The sequence below is a fragment of the Sinocyclocheilus grahami genome, unplaced genomic scaffold, assembly GCF_001515645.1.
Source record: "Sinocyclocheilus grahami isolate Dianchi unplaced genomic scaffold, SAMN03320097.WGS_v1.1 scaffold35.1, whole genome shotgun sequence".
Taxonomy (NCBI): Eukaryota; Metazoa; Chordata; class Actinopteri; order Cypriniformes; family Cyprinidae; genus Sinocyclocheilus; species Sinocyclocheilus grahami.
This window is the reverse complement of record NW_015505214.1, coordinates 638,407-658,625: the sequence shown is the minus strand read 5'-3', so window position 1 is coordinate 658,625 and position 20,219 is coordinate 638,407. Positions and strand designations below refer to the sequence as shown.

General features: G+C 39.9%; 1 long non-coding RNA gene across 1 annotated transcript in view; it reads left to right on the top strand.

The window, feature by feature from the left end:
- The window catches only part of LOC107581517 (uncharacterized), a 27,542-nt gene extending 8,298 nt beyond the window's left edge, over positions 1 to 19,244 (top strand). The window contains exon 3 of the long non-coding RNA XR_001608839.1: positions 18,822 to 19,244. This is a non-coding gene — a long non-coding RNA (uncharacterized lncRNA). The remainder of the gene's footprint in view (positions 1 to 18,821) is intronic.
- Positions 19,245 to 20,219: the final 975 nt, after the last annotated feature.

Below are 20,219 nucleotides of genomic sequence, written 5' to 3'. Positions count from 1 at the left end.
GGGGCCCACTGGGGGGGGAGTTTGGGGGGGGGGGGGTTTGGGGGGTCTGACCCCCCTAATGAAGACTTGATCCCCCCTGATGGATGTCAAAACTAGATGTAGGGGGGTCGGATAGAAAGTAGGCTAGGCTATGCATAATATGGAGATTTACTTGTAAATATTAATATGTATTTCTATAGCTCTGACTGATTTTAAAAATGTAATTTTGGCTGCCCCTGAAATGGGTCGTATTAACATTACCTGAGCGGTTAAAGAATACGCTACAGCGCTCATTCAAAGACGTGCATTTATTGCTTGGACGGAGCAAGAACACCTGAAATGCATGTGCAGATTCAGTTGAGAGATCAAGTTTACCCTTGTCAACTTAATGCTGTTGAACTGAATTTACGGAGAAAACTATTTTCTAAAATAACCACAACATTAACAACAACGCTAAAATAAAAGCGTGTGGTAATATTAGTCAGATGCGCATGAAAATTACATGTGTTACTACAAACACTGCGTGTTTTATTTCAAAATCATCATTGGCGTTTAGAAAGACAAAAATAGGTTGCATAAAAGTTTTTTTTACCTACAGTAAAAATGAAGATAAGGTGTGATTAATTACATTTTAGACACATTGTCAGTAATTTCGCCAACAAAAATAAGGAGAACTGTTGTGCGTCTCTGATTAAAACACAGAATCCAAGTATTTAAACGAATTGACTGAATCAATGATTCAGTGAGCCATTCATAAAGGCAGTCACTTGCTTCGTTTCTGAATGAATCAGCCATTTGAACGAATCGATTGAATGAATGACTGAATCATTCACTTATTAAGACAGGGATTTGTCACCACCTACTGGCGCTTTTAGTTTTATATTTAGAGTATTGTTTCTTTTTAAAAATAATTTTATATTTCACTATTTAAATATGAATCCAGCATGTTCTGCGTGTCTCTGTGTATGTAAATGGCACAGACGCGTGGTTTTGTTTTCTACACAAAGTGTGCGACGCTCGCGGTAATTTCAGCTTCTGTCGTATCACTACTTGAGGACATAAATACATGAACAACATCTCCAGAACTGCTCTGACTCCCTCTAAGAGTCGCTTCATGAGCATTTGACAGTTTTGGAGTAAAACTATCTTGATATAATTTACATAGACCTACAGAACCAAGTTCCTCATGGCAACCCGTCAAAATATAAGTTCGGGTTAGCTTAAAGAAATCACTGTGGTGCAGTATGATGTACATAATACTACTTAGGGATGAAAGTTTTCTGTCGCTACGATGGATTTCCGTCAATTGGACAACATGAGGGGAAAAGAAACATGTAGCACATTGTTGTTGTTCTGCCGGTGTTCTGACGATTTGTGCTACCCTGTCAGATTTTGCTACCTCCCATTAAAACAGATGGTAGCATAATTTGATAGCGAAAAGTGCTACCTATCAGATTTTGCTTCCAGCATAATATTAATAAGGTGTGAGGCTTTATTAACATGTACACCTACCCCAACCCTAAACCTACCCTTACAGTAGGATAAATACAGTGTTGTTAGCATAATCTGATAGGTAGCATTATTTGTCAGAACACCTGCACACCAAAAATCCCCGCCCCTGCAGCTTCTCACTGACAACATAACGCAGCTCGCATCATTCACAGTCGGGTTATTAGCAGAGAACACAGAGCAGGTCTTGAATTTAAGGCGCAGGATTGCGGCTAATAATAATAATTCTACTCATTACCGGAGGTTCCGTGCTTATAACACGATGACAGAATTTATAATTTGCACATGCTTTTGAGTCTTGAGAACTCTAATTTTCTGTGCGCCCACAGATCGCGATAAGGAGAGTGACAGATTTTAATAATTATTCAAGGAGTTTGCAAATGTGATATTGATTTAATACAACAGTTCAATAAACAAGTACTGCCTGATTTTGCTCTATTTCATCAACGAAAATAGTTCCAAATAAAGTAACAGCTCAGTCGCTGCACATCCCTAAAAGCAAACACAGCGGTGTTTCATTCATGAATGAAAGTGCATTTTTGAAAGAATCTAGTGAGTCAGTGATTCATGATTACCCATTCATAAAGACAGTCACTTGCTTCATTCCTGAATGAATCAGCCATTCAAACGAATCAATTGAATGAATTATTCAGTGATAAAATCAGTGATTTGCCGCCACCTGCTGGCGGTTTCAGTTTAATTTTTAGGTATAATTGCAGTTATTTAAATAATTTAATATTTCTGCATTCAAAATGTTATATTGAAAACATGAATCTCCACATGAATTTATGAATTGATTGGTAACTTATTTGTCTTATTCTACTCCTTATCATATTGTTTTAAATATATATTTTAAAAAGCTTATAAACATAACTTTTTGAATTTGGCAGATGAAAATGATGCCATTGCAAAGGTAAAAAGAAAATGCCCCTGCAAATCACTTTGAGTCAAATGTCACTTCATATTAGGAAGGCAAATTTTTGATCAGAATTTTTGATTATTGATCAGAAGGTGCTCCTTATTTTTTTTAAATTAGGAGGACAAGCTCTCCTGGTTACAAGAAGAAAAACACTGCTCTTAAACTGGGTGCGTGACAGGTATGGTTGTGAAATGGGGTTTGGCCGAGGAAAAATTTTCAGTCAAAATATTTTTTTTGCTTTAACCCCTGACTACTATAACAATTATTACAACTTTTGTTTAAAAGAATAAATCACACAATATGCTATTTCTTCCATGTTTTAATTTGAATGGTAAACCCTTTGTTTGCCAAAAACTAAAGTGTTTAACTCTTTAAAATAAAGAGTTTACTGTGGGAGTACTACACTCAACCAACACCAGGGAAGGCAGTTTTTGTCAGAGCCCTTGTTATTCTTAATTTTGACATACATTTTCATTTTTACACCAGACATATATATCGGTTCAGAATATTGGTTATCGGTCTACTTGATCTGTAATAATCGGTATCAGCATCGGCCTTGAAAAACACATATCGGTTGACCCCTAATATGAATTAGCCACCTCATACAATACATACAAATTGATTGGGAGATAGTGTTGTCATTTCCAGTCAAAACACATTTCACACTGCAGGACTGTGAGTCGCCGCCAGGTCCAGATATTTAGCATGCCAAATACTGTATCTCACAGGCATCTCTCAGATTGCGTCTTTGATAACACACACTATGCAATTGTCACTCACTCAATCAATTTCTGCAAAACTGTCAGTGAGTAAAAAAATCGGGGCTAAAATCATGCAGTGCGAACCCGGCATAAGAGAGATATACAAGGCAGTTGTGGCCTGATGGTTAGAGAGTCGGACTTGTAACCCGAAGGTCACAGGTTTGATTCACAGTACCAGCAGGTAGGACTGGGCAAAAATTCATATCTCAGTATTTTTTGGCCGATTTGCGATTATACGGTATACATCTCGGTATTTTCGTTTTTTATTTGGATAAAAAAAATCTGTGTTTAATATATATATATATATATATATATGTATATATATATATATATATATATATGTATATATATATATATATTTCACTTACTGCCCAATGTTGTCCAACAGAACAATACATATTAAAGGCTATGAAAACAAATATAGTGAATGTAACCATGTAAGCCTATGTGCAAAAAAGGGTTAAAATCACATTTCATTCTAACATCGTAACATTGCAATCTAAAAACAAAAATAAGGCATTTAAAGCAGAAGTTAAATTCACTAAACTAAAAATTTAAATAAATGGGAATAATAGCACAGAGGCTATTTTGATTACCCCATTACAGTCACTTTACAGTCAGTCAGTGCTATCATAAAAATAGACTTACATGTAGGTTTAAAATTCTACATGTCACATTTATTGTCCAACTACAATGTACAACTACAACTACGAAATGTATATTTTAGTCAGAATTATTGCGCTCCTATTTAATTGCGCTCTGTCTGCTTTCTAACATTTACAGATGGAGAATACACCTGTGAAAAGTAAGTTATGCATTCAGGAAGACCGCACATCTCAAACACATTAAACAGTGCGAGTAGCCTCTAGTGTCTCTGTCAGCGGCACATGCAGCCTTTCTGTCAGAGCATATGATGGGCCGAGCCACTTAAACTAATATGCGAAACGAAACTATAAACTATGTCTTACCAGTTTTTAAAGGCCTTAATATGAAGCTTGTCACATGTTTAGAACAAATTGGATTATGCAACTTCTCCGCAGCAGCTCAATCTGTGTCCTCTGCTATATTTTCAGATGCGCTCGTATCAAACTACTGTATATCGATATAAACGGTATTGTTTCATATTGAATCGCTTATTTAAAAAAAAATCGATATATCGTACAAACTCAATATACCGCCCAGCCCTACCAGCAGGTAATATGAGTGGGGGGAGTGAATGAACAGTGCTCTCTTCCACCTTCAATACCCACGACTAAAGTGCCTTTGAGCAAGGCACCACAAGGCACCTAACCCCCAAACTGCTCCAGATGTATGACTAAGGTGTGTGTGTTTGCTACTCACTGCTGTTTGTGTGCACTTAGATGGGTAAAATGCAGAGCACATAGCTGTCTTCTAACAAACTGATGACTGGAATTGGGAACCGCTGCCCTAATCCGTTCAAAGGGTTTACCTTTCAGAGTGAGTGCTTCGAAGTGATGAATGGTGTAGGGGCCAAAAAACGGTTCCTTTAAACAGTTCCTTGGAACTGCTGAACCACTGGTCTCACATTTAAACCCACGGCGGAGAGACAGCGAAATGACCATCAGTACTCTTTGAAATCCTTCATCCTTTGAAGTGGCCAGTTTTGAGCACTTTGGTTTGGAATGACCATTCTCTCCAAAGTGCCCTTTGGAGGTGGATTTATCCTGTTTGGAACACAGCATCAAACTGCACATGCACACTCTAACAGCTGATTAGACACAACCCATTCCTCTTCAGAGGAGGATTCGGTTCAACTACAAATAAACAAACAGACACGAATAAAGCTTGGCTGATATGCTAGATCAGTGGTTAAATAGATTGGTTTACATGAAGGGATCTGAGTGATTAATAATAAATATCTAATCTGATGAAAAATATTTATTTCATCTACAACAGCATTGTGAACATTTATGAAGATACGTTTGGGCATTCACTTAAAATGAATGCATCATTATGCAAAAACATGAGTTTACTTCTCTGCAAGAAAGATCCACAACCGGCAGATCAAACTGTTGTGAGAAACAAAAATTTAATTAACTGAAATTAGAGGCGTTTATAAGGTCATTAACACATTGACTGACAGGCCAGTTTATGGTGACAAGATGCATGTAAGAATGCGACTGCACGGCCTTTTAACAACACAATCATGATATCTTTTAGGTCAATAATTGATAGTTCAACTGTCTTGGTGAATAAACTGCGCTTTAAGCATGTACTTTTTTGCATTTATGACATACTATATTTTTTTTAGATTATTGAAGATGTTACTAGTCTGTTTCTAATCCTCCCCTATAATGTGTTTGACCTTTAACCTCAAAGCAACAAGTCAAAGGCTAGAGGTGAAATGCAATCTGCTCTTGCTTTTTCAAGAATGCCTCTAGAAGTGTCAAAAAGATGTTCAGTGGAGTGTCTGAGCAAAGTAACCTCTACAATCATGTCAAATCAAAGTCATGTGGCTTTATGCACAAAGCTGCAGGGGGTTCACTATTAGATTGTCCTCTTACAAGAAATTCACTTTCCACTTAGACCACCTGATGACCCTACAATATGCTTAATTTCCATGTTTCAACTGTGCAATGAATGACAAATTGTACATAGGTTTTGCATATGATTTGACAGCTATTGACATTTTAGGAAGATAAACTCTGTCCTGCTGATTGCATTCAAACTCACATTCTCATATGCCAGTAATGTTTTCTTAGATAGTTCAGAAAGGTCCACATGGTGGTCTTGTTTATGCTATTCGTTGTGGTTTAGAATAGGCTGAAGTTTAAAAATGTGTGAGTGAAATGGAGGGGACTTTTTAACACCACATACCAAAATGTTATGCAACAGCTCCAAACCCACACTCCCAAGTGTCCATATGGACCTCTAAAAAAACAAGCGAGTGAATGAAAGGACAAGATGATCAATATTAGAAGCAGATGTTGTGAATGAGAGTGTCCTCCAGGGGTTACTGATGTTGTGGCCGCTTTGGAGGTCACTGGAGGTTTAAGCTGTGGCTCTTAATGCGCAGGACACTCAGAAATATACGGTCAAGCAGTCAGGCATTTCGAAATCTGCTTGTCTTTTTCTTTTCTTTTCTGTCTGTTGTGTTCTTTTTTTATGCTTTTCTGAACCAAAAGGGACAATGTGATTTAACAATTATGAAGTATGTGTTGAGTGGGTCTCAGATGGGAAAAGTTTGTTTAGCCTACAGGTGGTGTTTTTGACTTTTCTTGATTTACTTTGGTTAAATCCCTAAGCTATTATTTCTTGCTCATGAATGTAGGCAACTTTTTGCCCCAGAATAATTCAGTCTATAATTTTGAATTCACTTGCCAACAGTCTGTACATTTTTCAAGTAAAAGCCTCAGTTTCTCTTTTGATGTTATGATTAATTTTCTGTTAGTAATTTTAAGGAAATAATTAACAAATGTAATTCTGCCATCATGAGATACATATAGAATAACATTTCTACAAATTAAATTAGTAATTGTTAGGAAAAAGTTTAAATTGAGAATTTCACAAGTCACAATTCTGCAAGTCACAATTGTGAATTACAGTACTGTTAAAAATTTGGGGTTATTAAGATTTTTTCTTTTCTTTTTTAAACATTTTGGAAAGAGGTCTCTCACCAAGTCTGCATTATACATATATATTAGGGCTGTCAGTCTGTTAAAATTGTTAATCTAATGAATTACATGGTGTCGATTACTTAATCTAATTAATTGCAAATTACATTTGGCTGTGAAAATTGCCCCAAAAGATTATTTAAAACTATTTTTGTGTTAAATGAGAAAGTATTAAATAGACATTACAAATAGTTCATTCGATTCGTTCAAACGGCTGATTCATTCAGGAATGAAGTAAACGGCTCTCTTTATGAATGGTCATTCGAATCATTGATTCACCCAATTAGTTCAGAATGCGGATTCATTCAGAAACTATCACCACTGAGTTGCTCGGAGACACAGTTCTACTGTGGGTTTATAGGTAATTTTTTGGCAAAACTGAGCAAAAACAGACAACATTGTGTTTAAGATATAACACAATATTAACTTCTTATTTACTGAACTGTTAAATCACATTTGCATTCGGGATAAACAGTACTCATGTGATATTGCTCGTGCTGCTCGTGTGATATCACTTATCATATGATATATATATGAGACAAAAACTCAAACAGGAGCATTTTTGCCCCAATATCTTGAATTTTAGGGCATAACTGCATTTATGGAGTTGTTGCTCTGCATCATATTTTGTCAACAGTTGGGTGGGGTCATCTCATTTTACTGTGTTAAAATAGTTTAATCATATATATAAATATATACGATTATATATATACAGTATATATATATATATCTTGTCAATAGATTAAAATAGGCTGTCAATAGATAAAACATTTTAATCTAATTAATTACACCCTTTTTCTGTGATTAATCGCACACTTCATGAAATTAAGCATAGACCATTTATCTTGTTTCAAATGTTTATTTTGCCATCATTTGCTATATCGAGCAAAGTAAACCAAAAGATTGAAGGGTGATTCTCAAAAATCATCAAATATATGCCGTGCCTCCAAGCTTTCTTAATCGTTTTGCTAATGAGCATTCTATGTTTCTTATTTATTTGGTTCCACAGTGTTTGCTGATTTTCAGTTTTATATACCTATTTAAACTTTGTGTAGCCTAAGTAAATTGTTATTTTATTAGCCATATATGGTGTATTTTTATTCGTTTTGTTAATAAAAGTTCTGAGTTTGACGTTGTTGTTGCTTGAATTGAATCAATGCTGAATTGCCGCTAATTTGAAAGTGAAAGTAAAACGTGAACTGCAAACTTGCTATGCCACCCTTTGCAACAACAACCAGGGGCGGACTTTACCATTTGGCAAAGGTAGGCAATTGCCTTGGGCCCCGAGCTACACAGGGGCCCCCCCAAAAAAATCCCGTATTAACTTTTGGTTAAGTTTTTTTTTTTTTTACTTTATTGCAAATGTCAAAAATTCGCTGAAACGGCATCAGAATGCTTAAATAAATCATTAGTATTGTAAACAGGTGCGCGGGTGCCCCCGAACACCACCACCATTTGACTATTCCATTATTTCTCCTCACTACGCATCTGCTGTAGAACTGCAGAAGTGATTGACGGACAGGGTGTGTAAAATGAAGCGAAGCTACCCAAGCGGTGTCAGGGGTGCTGTAAAGGATCCATGTGCAAAGGCAGTCCGTTAGAATCAGTCTCTTTATTGAAGACACAAAACAAGGCAGTCTGTCGTACGATGACACAGAACTGGATGAAACACAACGAAACACAAATCGACCGGGGATGGTCTGGTTCCGAGGACTCCCGTCTTGGAGAGAGAGAGAGCTCGTATGGGCTGGGCTCACTGGAAGCAGCCACCGGGCACCGAGAACACTAAGACGAGCACAGCACACTAAGCAAGACAAGACATGGTCAGAACTCTAATAGTATCGACATGAAGGGCCAAACAATACCGTATGCATGTCACACAATAATCCGACAGAGAACAGTGAGCCCAACCACTAGAAATAGAGTGACTAATAGATCAGAGTGGAAACAGGTGTCCCCACAAAGCAGCACACACGCTGATTGTGATGACAAACAGTTGGAGATGAGAGCTAGAATGAGCATGGGTGTGCCTGAGTGTGTGTGTGTGCATGATAGAGTATGTATGTGTGTGTGAGACAAACCCAGCTCATGACAGTACCCCTCCCTCAACGAGCACCCCCAGGTGCTCCTGAGGAAGAAGCCTGGCGAGAACGGTAGAAGTCCTCGATCAGCGATCCAGGACGTCCCGGGCCGGAATCCACCACCTCTCATCAGGACCGTACCCCTGCCAATCCACCAAAAACTGGTGACCGCGCCCTTGAGGACGAACGTCAAGAAGCTTACGTACTCTGTACACAGAAGCCTCGGAGTGGCGACTTGACTAAAGTTACGGATAAACCGGCGGTAAAAATGAGCAAACCCCAGAAACCGCTGGAGCGCAACTCGAGAATCCGGAATGGGCCAATCAATGACAGCACAAACCTTGTCAGGGTCCATGCTGATCCCCTCCGCCGAAACCACCGAACCGAGAAACGTGACGGATTGGGCATGAAACATGCACTTCTCTGCCTTAACAAACAGGCGGTTCTCGAGCAAACGCTGCAAAACTCGGCGGACATGCTGTTCGTGTACCTGAAGAGAAGGCGAAAAGATAAGAATGTCGTCCAAATACACAAACACAAAGACATTAAGCATATCTCTCAAGACGTCATTAACTAAGGCCTGAAAAACCGCGGGGGCGTTGACCAGCCCGAACGGTAAAACCCGATACTCAAAGTGGCCAATAGGGGTGTTAAACGCCGTCTTCCACTCATCTCCCTCCTTAATACGTACCAAGTGGTAAGCATTGCGCAAGTCTAGCTTCGTGAAAAACCTTGCGCACTGTAAGATCTCGAAGGCCGACGACATAAGAGGCAAGGGATAGCGATTCTTGACTGTTATGCTGTTCAGCCCCCGATAATCGATACAGGGACGCAAGGACCCATCCTTCTTTTTTACAAAGAAGAACCCTGCACCGGCAGGCGAGGAGGACGGAACGATAATTCCCGCGGCGAGAGACTCTGTGAGGTATTTCTCCAGAGCCTCTCGCTCGGGCGCCGAGAGCGAGTGTAAACGACCGCGGGGTGGCATGGTACCCGGAAGGAACTCTATGCTGCAGTCATAGGGGCGATGAGGCGGCAAGGAGGTAGACCGGGAATGGCTGAAGACCGCACGCAGATCGTGGTACTCCCCCGGAACTCCCGACAATTAAAGCAGGTTCATTCCACTCGCATGTGGTCGCCAGCGTCCGGAACTCAATAGCGAAATCAGTGACAGACCTTCTGCCCTGATGAAGCACAGCGAGAAGGCGCACAGCTTCGTGACCGAAAACGGATCGGTCGAATATCTTGATCATCTCCTCCTTGAAGAGCTCGAAACGACCACAGCAAGGAGTCTGTGCCTCCCAAGCGGAGGTTCCCCATTCGCGAGCTCGCCCCGTGAGCAGCGAAAGTACAAAGGCGATCCGGGCGGAATCTCCCGCATAAGTCTGAGGCTGGAGAGAAAAGACAACCTCACATTGAGTCAGAAAAGCTCTGCATTCAGTGGGCTCACCGGCATAGCAGGGGGGGTTGTTAACACGCGGCTCAGAAGGTGAATGCCGGCCGTAGAACGTTGTGGGCTCTCGGTAGAGCTGTAAAAGATGAGAAGATAAATCCGTCACCTGTGCGGTCAAACTCTCCACTGCGTGCCGGGCGGCGGACAACTCCTCCTCATGTCTGCCGAGCATGACTCCCTGAATCTCCACCGCTGATCGGATAGGTTCCTCCCTTGCTGGATCCATCCTTGGTCGGATTATTCTGTTAGGGGTGCTGTAAAGGATTCACGTGCAAAGGCAGTCCGTTAGAATCAGTCTCTTTATTGAAGACACAAAACAAGGCAGTCTGTCGTACGATGACACAGAACTGGATGAAACACAACGAAACACAAATCGACCGGGGATGGTCTGGTTCTGAGGACTCCTGTCTTGGAGAGAGAGAGAGCTCATATGGGCTGGGCTCACTGGAAGCAGCCACCGGACAGAGAGAACACTAAGACGAGCACAGCACACTAAGCAAGACAAGACATGGTCAGAACTCTGATAGTATCGACATGAAGGGCCAAACAATACCGTATGCATGTCACACAATAATCCGACAGAGAACAGTGAGCCCAACCACTAGAAATAGAGTGACTAATAGATCAGAGTGGAAACAGGTGTCCCCACAAAGCAGCACACACGCTGATTGTGATGACAAACAGGTGGAGATGAGAGCTAGAATGAGCATGGGTGTGCCTGAGTGTGTGTGTGTGCATGATAGAGTATGTATGTGTGTGTGAGAGAGAGAAAGAGAAGCAAACCCAGCTCATGACAGGCGGTGCTGAAAAAAGGAGGAAACGGGAGGAAAGCAAAATGTTTTTAGCAAAACTACCAAAGGTAACAAACTTTTTGTAACGTCACCAGCTGACGACTGTAACGCTAAAGAGCAGAAAGAAGCTGATGTCGATTTTTGTGCCACTACTAACGTTAGCGTTGACACTAGCAGCATTGTCAGCACGGAGGACCTACCCGTTGCTGCTGACAGTGTCAGTCCAGGTTTCTCAGTCGATGCTGCTGCTATATGCAAGTCAAATTCACAGAATCCTTCAACTGCAGGTAACAGCACTTCCGTGTTCACTTTCAGTGATAATAGTAATGTCTTTGACGAAGACTGCAATACAGCTGAACAACTGAGTACGACTAGCAGTCATTCTGAACAATGTGTTACTGTCACACTTGAAGAAGACCCAGCACTCTGGCCAAAACATCTCACTGACAAAGAGCGCTACTCAATTGTGCAGAGAGGCCCAGTTCAGATCAAGGACAGAACGTATCCAAAAAATAAAGAAGGGCGAAGATTTACAAGCAGCAACTATTACCTGCAAATGAAGAATGGAGAAAAGATAAAGAGGTCCTGGCTCATGTACAGTGAAAAGAACGACTGTGTTATGTGCTTTTGTTGCCGTCTGTTTGGCAATCAAGAAAAGGACACTCAGCTAAGTGGGGATGGGTTCAATAACTGGAAAAATCTTGCAGCCCACTTGAGACAGCATGAGAGGTCTGCTGAACATATCACAAACATGGATACTTGGCGTAATCTTTCCCAAAAACTACAAACAAACACAGCTATAGATCAGATAAACCAAGATCTAATTTCTCTTGAAGTCAACCGCTGGAAAGAGATTTTAACGAGACTTATTGCAATTGTAAACCATCTGGCAGACCATAGTCTTGCATTTCGTGGCCACTCCGACAGATTGTTTGAGTCTGGTAATGGAAATTTCCTTGGACAAGTACAATTAATGGCTCAGTTTGATCCAGTGATGCATGAGCATTTGAGGAGAATTCAGACAAAAGAGCTAAGTGACACTTATTTAAGTAAACATATTCAAAATGAATTAATTTCCATTGTGGCAAAATGTACAACTGATGCAATTGTTGAGAGAGTAAAAACAGCCAAATACTATGCCGTGATCATGGACTGCACTCCAGACCTCAGTCACAATGAGCAGCTATCAGTGGTGCTAAGAATAGTTAATTGTGAGTTATCAAAGGGTGTCTCCATCCATGAGCACTTTGTTGGATTTCTTCAGGCACTTGACACAACAGGAAAAGGCTTATGCGAGACATTTTTAGGCCACCTAGAAACATTAGGATTGGATCTGTACAACTGTCGAGGCCAATCTTACGATAATGGAAGCAACATGCAAGGTAAAAAGCAGGGAGTCCAAAAGAGAGTGCTGGAATTAAACCCCAAAGCTTTACGTGTTCCTTGTGGAAGTCACACACTGAATCTTGTTGTTGGTGATGCAGCTAAGTCTTCTGTGATGTCCATCAGTTTCTTTGGGCTGTTACAGCGGTTTTACACTCTTTTCAGTTCCTCAGTTCACTGTTGGACCATTCTCAAAGAACATGTCAAGAATTTTACACTGAAGGCATTGTCAGCCACCAGGTGGGAGTGTAGAGTTGAAGCTGTTAAAGTTATTCGTTACCAGCTGCCTGAAATTGTGAAGGCATTAACTGCTCTAAAGGAGTACACCAAAGAGAAACGAGATGCTGATGTTGTCTCAACAGCTGAAAGCATCTGCCAGGAGCTGCAGAGATGGCCTTTTGTGGTAAGTACCAACGTGTGGTACAATGTGTAAATAAATAAATAAAGTAAGTAAGATCCTGCAGAGCCCCAAAGTTTCAGTCGAGACAGCGAGGGAAGAAATCAGGGCGGTGAAAGAATTTCTTCAGGAATTTCGCAATAATGGATTTAATTCTGCTAAAACAGATGCTAGGGAGATAGCAGAGAAGCTTGAGGTGGAGATGAGCTGGCCTGAGGTGTGTCAGAGAAGAAAAACTAAACAGTTTGAGTATGAGGGAACAGAGCACACTCAGTCAACAGCAGAAGAGCTCTTCAAAAGAGAGGTTTTTCTGCCTCTAGTAGATACTGCTCTTGTCACAGTAGAGGACAGATTTTCCAACATGGAAATCTTCTACAAGCTTTATGGATTTCTCTACTCTACTGAAATAATGAGAAGCACTGAGAATGAAGGGAAGCTGGATGAATGCTGCCACAGATTACAACAGAAATTGAATGACATTGATGCAGAAGACCTGAAGCTTGAGGTAAAGAGTGCCGTTAGGTCCTTTCCAACACATATCTCTTCACCATTTGAGATGCTGGACTTGACATATATCCAAATTTGAGTATAGCTTTAAGACTACTTCTTACTCTCCCTGTAACAGTAACTTCAAGTGAGAGAAGTTTCTCATCACTGAAGCTAATCTTAGGTCAACTATGACTCAGGACAGGCTGTCTGCACTTGCTGTTATCTCCATCGAGCAGGAAGTCAGGAAGTCACTGGATATGGAATCTGTAATTGCAAGATTTGCTGAGGCCAATGCTCGCAAGGCCAGATTTTAGCTACTAAACTGAGCATCCCATCCATTCACAACATAGCCTCGTGGCGTATGATGTACTATAATATCATACATTTTAAAATTAAGTCCATAAAAAAATTCATCACTGTTCTGAGTACTTTAGACACAAAAATTAAACCAGCAGCCCAGTGAACCCATTAAACCAGAAAGAAAAGGGAGAAGATGAAAAAGACCGACACAAAGACAAGGGAGATGAAGAGAAGTTCAGATACAGAAAAGGGAGAGCAAGAGAAAGTCAGAGAAAAAAAAGGTACACATTTTAAACAGTATATAATTTTACTTTTGTGTGTCCATAGTTGATAATTTATGGCTTGTGTGTTTTTTTCTCACTTTAGTAACACAAGATGGAAGACCATTGTGACGAGAGGGGCGGGGCCGAGAGCCGTGGGAACGGAGCGAGGCCGGTGGAGTAATTGCTAATGTGCGACACCTGTGCCACTCACCGGTCTCGAGTCTCACGGAGGAGCTCCGGAAGGATACATTTTATTATTGAAGTTTTCTTTGAGTGTTCGCTGGTTCCCGCCTCCTTCTTCCCGACCTACAAACTACGTTACAACCATAAACAACTGTTCCAATTTAGGCAGCAGCAAGCAGATCCAGTTAGGAGATTCTATCAGAGAACCTGTGGAAGACCATTGTGACGAGAGGGGCGGGGCCGAGAGCCGTGGGAACGGAGCGAGGCCGGTGGAGTAATTGCTAATGTGCGACACCTGTGCCACTCACCGGTCTCGAGTCTCACGGAGGAGCTCCGGAAGGATACATTTTATTATTGAAGTTTTCTTTGAGTGTTCGCTGGTTCCCGCCTCCTTCTTCCCGACCTACAAACTACGTTACAACCATAAACAACTGTTCCAATTTAGGCAGCAGCAAGCAGATCCAGTTAGGAGATTCTATCAGAGAACCTGCTGGGAAACCAAGGTAAATGACAACCAATGACAGCTCTTCCATGTTAATAGACAATAAATATTATTGCACAGGTAGCATATTATGAAAATAAGATTTTACAGTGGACATATTTGATAAACAGTTCAAACGGTTGTGCTGGGTTTTTTTCAGCTGGAACTCCAGATAACTCCAGATGATCATTGCTTTGTGAAGACTGCTGAAGAGAAATTACAAGTAAGTCTTTCTTAGATTAATAAGGATTGACAAAAGGGAGGAACAAAAGATGTAGAGGGCCCCATGTCCATGTGTTTGCCTTGGGCCCCAAAATGGCTAAATCCACCCCTGACAACAACTGCAATCAAGCGTTTGAGATAACTGTCAATGAGTCTTTCACATCGCTGTGGAGGAATTTTGGCCCCCTCTTCTTTGCAGAATTGTTTTAATTCAGCCACATTGGAGGGTTTTCGAGCATGACTGGACTGTTTAAGGTCATGCTACAGCATTTCAATCGGATTTAAGTCCGGACTTTGACTTGGCCACTCCAAAACCTTCATTTTGTTTTCTTAAGCCATTCAGAGGTGGACTTGCTGGTGTGTTTGGGATCATTGTCCTGCTGCATAACCCAAGTGCGCTTGAGGTCACAAACTGACGGCCGGACATTCTCCTTCAGGATTTTCTGATAGACTGCAGAATTCATGGTTCCATCAATTATGGCAAGTCGTCTAGTTCCTGAAACTGCAAAGATTTAAACTAATTTAAATATTAGTAAAAGATAACACAAGTGAACACAACATGCAGTTTTTAAATGAAGGTTTGTATTATTAAAGGAAAGAACTTTGGGCACATATCCGGGCCGGGGTCTCAGGACAACGTGAGTTATCCATTCCGAATTCTAGGCACGAATCGTCAACCGAGAATGCCTGCTGGTCCCCTACCTTCTTGACCGAGGCCAATGCGGTGAGGAGCGCTGTTTTTAATGACAGAAACTGGCGCGGAGGATTTAGCCTCCTTGCCCCTCTGAGAAACCTGATGACCAAGTCGTGCTTCCCCACAGACTTACCGTCTACTGCATCATGATGCGCGGCAATGGCGGCAACATACAGTTTCAGGGTGGAGGGAGCATGCGATCGGGCTGCGATCGGGCATCTACGGGGGTCTTCCCGGTGGGAAGAGCACCAACCGACGAACAGGTTCCACTTCAGCCTGTAAGCGTGTCTGGTAGACGGGGCTCTAGCTGAAGCGATGGTGTTTACTACCGCTGGAGGTAGCCCACCTAGAACCTCCGCGTCCCGTCCAGGGACCATAAGTGGAGATTCCACAAGTCTGGACGCGGGTGCCAGAGGGTGCCCCCTCTCTGAGAAAGGAGATCCCTCCTCAGAGGAATTCGCCAAGCGAAATTTGTCGGCCTCCCTCATATCCGCCAAGGTCAGCCATAGGTGGTGCTCCTGGACAACCAATGTGGAGATCGTCTGACCCAGGGCCCGCGCCGTGACTTTCGTCGCCCTAAGCGCGAGGTCCATCTGCTCTAGAGGAGATCTGCATGGAGGAATGGGCCAAAATACCAGCAACAGTGTGTGAAAACCTTGTGAAGACTTACAGAAAACATTTGACCTCTGTCATTGCCAACAAAGGGTATATAACAAAGTATTGAGATTAAATTTTGTTATTGACCAAATACTTATTTTCCACCATAATTTGCAAATAAATTATTTAAAAATCCTACAATGTGATTTTCTGGATTTTTTTTTCTTATTTGTCTCTCATAGTTGAGGTATACCTATGATGAAAATTACAGGCCTCTCTCATCTTTTTAAGTGGGAGAACTTGCACAATTGGTGGCTGACTAAATACTTTTTTTCCCCACTGTATATATATATATATATATATATATATAGTGTGTGTGTGTGTATGTATGCATGTATATACAATTACAATTTTAAAAAAGCTTAAAAAGTTTTAAAAAGTTTTCTGCTGCCACTGTAGTCTATAAAGTCATAATTATTATTAGTTGAAACTGAGGGGGGAAAAAGTTTAAATTTTCAGATAGAACGTTGTGAAGTTTGTATGTAAAAGTGATGATGACATTTTTTTTTCTTCTTTTTGGATGAACTGTTCCTTTAAAATGATTAAATTCTAGGATTTAACAGTATTGAAACACATTAAATCAAAGCACTAGGACAAAATGAAGTGGTGTAGGAGACACTCTGCGTGATATGGAAAGTAATCCCAGAAGCATGTAATTGTGAGCAAACAGTGTTTCTCAGCATACAGCTACAGCAGGGTATTTTTCCACTGACAGGCAGGTCAGAACATAGGTTAAAGGAAACAATAAGAGATGATAGAAACCAGCGGAGTGTTTTTCTAGAGGTGTGGACGCACAGTTAAATAGGTGAAATATGGTGGCCTCAGCAGGTGGGGGGATCTAGGTTATATCTAATTGAGAGAGAGAGTGAGGGAGACAGACGGGAGGGAGCGTTTCCCCCCTGCTTTCGCCTGTCTGGGTTTTTCTTTGAGCTCAGCAGGACTGGTAAAGTCCGTCTGCTAATTCGCATTTCACACATACCAACAGGAGGCCTCCGGCAGACAGAGAGAGGAGAGAGGAGAGAGGAGAGAGGAGAGAGGGATTGTGGGAAGGAGTGAGGAAAGGCAGAACTTGAGAGAAAGTGTGAACGGAAAGACAAGGGAGATTAATGGAAAATTTGAAATGTTGTACCAGAGTTGTAACAGAGTGAAAGAGGTGGAGAAATGGAGCTGCTGTACTTGTCAGATGCTGAAAAGTCGGTCAGTAGGTTTGGTTTAAGTTGGCATGAGTGAGCAGCAGGCTCCAGGGTAACACCAATTAAGATGCCAGCATTTGGCGCTTTAATCATTATTTTTCCGCTGTGTTGTGTCCTATTCCAGTGAGAAATTTTCATCTCAGTCTAGAACAGTTCAGTGACTCTATTAATTTGTTTGTTTGTTTGTATCAGTGACAGTTCATGCATGCAATGACTTATATACACCAACTATTTTAAATTTTATTTTGATATTATTTGGTGGAATAGAGTAGAAAAAATGTCAGGGTAATACAGACCTAATTTTCTTTTATTAATAATTTTTATAACAACAACAACAACAATAATAATATTAATAATATATAATATAAACAAATATTGCTCTAAAAATAGCTTCATTGCTTATGTTGATGTAGGCTAACCAACAAGCAGGATAAAAAGAAAACTACATTTTTCTTGACCTTCTTCTTCTTATTAATAATAATAATAATAATATTAAATAAGTAATTGTGTATTTTATTTATTTATCTGGTATATTTATTTTAACTAAATTGCTTCATTGCTTATTAAAGTGATTTAACCAACGTGCAAAAAATATTGTTATATAATAATAATAATAATAATAATACATTATTATTATTATTATTTGTTAATTATTATTAAATAAGTATGTTGTAATATAATAATAATAATAATAATAATAATAATAATAATAATAATAAAAATAATAATTTTAATATTAAATAAGTAATTGTGTATTTTATTTATTTATCTGGTATATTTCTTTTAACTAAATTGCTTAATTGCTTATTAACATGATTTAACCAGCATGCATAACATTTTTATAGTATTATTATTATTATTATTATTATTATTATATATTACTATTATTATTAATATTTGTTGTTAATTATTATTAAATAAAAAGTATTGCGTAATATAATAATAATAATAATAATAATAATAATCTATATAATCTATAATAATAATAATTTTCAACTAAATTGCTTCATTGCTTATTTAAAATGAACACAGAAATTATATCAGTGATTTATTTTTTTCATGTTATGTCAAAGTGTATACACCAACACTCAGGTGTAAACTTTTCTTGAAAATAGTATTTTTTTTTTTTAAGAATGATTATATGAAACCAATATTAATGCAAAGAGTACATGTTTTTTTTTTTTTTTGCTTTTCTTTGTTTTTTTATGTCTCTGCTTTTCGTTATCATGGACACACTTATCATTGACCCAAGCCCTTTATTCAGACACTGTATAAAGACCAGGCATGTATTATCACTGCTTGATCGTGTCTTTGGATCACAGGATTTCAGGGTAAAGGCTGTTTGGATTATGGAAACCTGAGTCAGAACATTTTCATATGTATTCACTTCACGTATCTGTCCATCTCCTCCTTCCTTTGGTTTGCATCCAGACGCTTGCTGTGCTGCATCCAGACGCTCAGGCCAAGTAAGAGCTTTCGCTGGAGGACTGTGGCCGTGGGGGATTTTTTTGCATGCTGTCCAGAGGCTGTAAATATCAGCAGAGCAAGTGTGGTTTATTTACTCTGGCTGAGACCTCAGCAGCTCAAACCCAGAGACACAGAAAGAGGCTCTGATAATCCCACTACTCTGGAACATTTGTCTCTGTGACTGAGGTTTTGGTTTCTAGATCCAGCCCTAGAGGAACAGAGATAGAGATGAGCAATGATAGCATGATGAATCTGGACTGTCTCTCTGCGTCCTGAGGAGACACGTGACTGACAGCAAACTCACAGCTGTGAATAGAGCTGGTTGAGATGGAGAAACCAAGAGTTCAGAGTCCAGAGAGACTGCCTTATGTCATCTCACCTGTGTATATAATCATGGACTGGACTGGGATTATTTATTTATTTATTTAGTTTGTTTTTGAGTTTGTTTCTTCAGCTGAACAGTTTTGGAGTAATGTAGCATTACATCACTTGCTCACCAATGGGTCCTCTGCAGTGAATGGGTGCCATCAGAATGATAGTCCAAACAGCTGTGTGTTTGTATTGAACAAATTCATCATTAAAAATGTTTTCATCTTCAAATGGTTGCTTCCAGCTAAATTATGAATCCTCTATAATAGTGTTTCTCCATGGCTTTCTTGTCTTAATCAGGAGAGAATATATATATATATATTATGATTATGCATTATGAAATTTTATTAAATATTATTATTTTTAGAATGTGTTACATTTTTTTAATAAAAATTCAAAGATTAATCCAATAAAATGTTTCCATTAATTGTTAGTAATAATCATATAATAAAATAATAAAAAAGCCCTGTTGTTACACCAAGCACCAGTAGCACTGAAGTTGCAGAGACAATGTACATAACTGCAGAACAGATCAGTGGCCAGACATCTGTGTACAGACCTGCAGGAGTGATGGATGAGAACCTGCCAGGTGATTTATGTGAGAGAGGAAGGGGGAGGGGTTGTCAGGGCAGGGGTACGTCCACATTAAACACTGGTTTGAACCCTGCCGGGGGCCCTGCCGTCCCCTGCATCTTTGAAGTCTTGAGGGTAAGTGCTCTTTAGGGGCCCTGTTTGTGTGCCTGGATCTGGAAAAGGACCATGGAGGTTGTGGGCATTAGTAAATCTGAACAAACCGTGTTTTGGCCGTGAAAACATTTGGGTTTCTTTTGTGACATCATATTTGGCTTTGTGTGAGTCTTTTATTTTTTTTAACCAGTAGACTTTTCATGGGTGTTTTCTTTACAAATTACAGTCTTTGTTTGTAACAACTCTGTCAGAGAGTTTATGAATGTGCTGTGTTCCCGAGTATGGTCGAACAACCTTCTTGAAGCC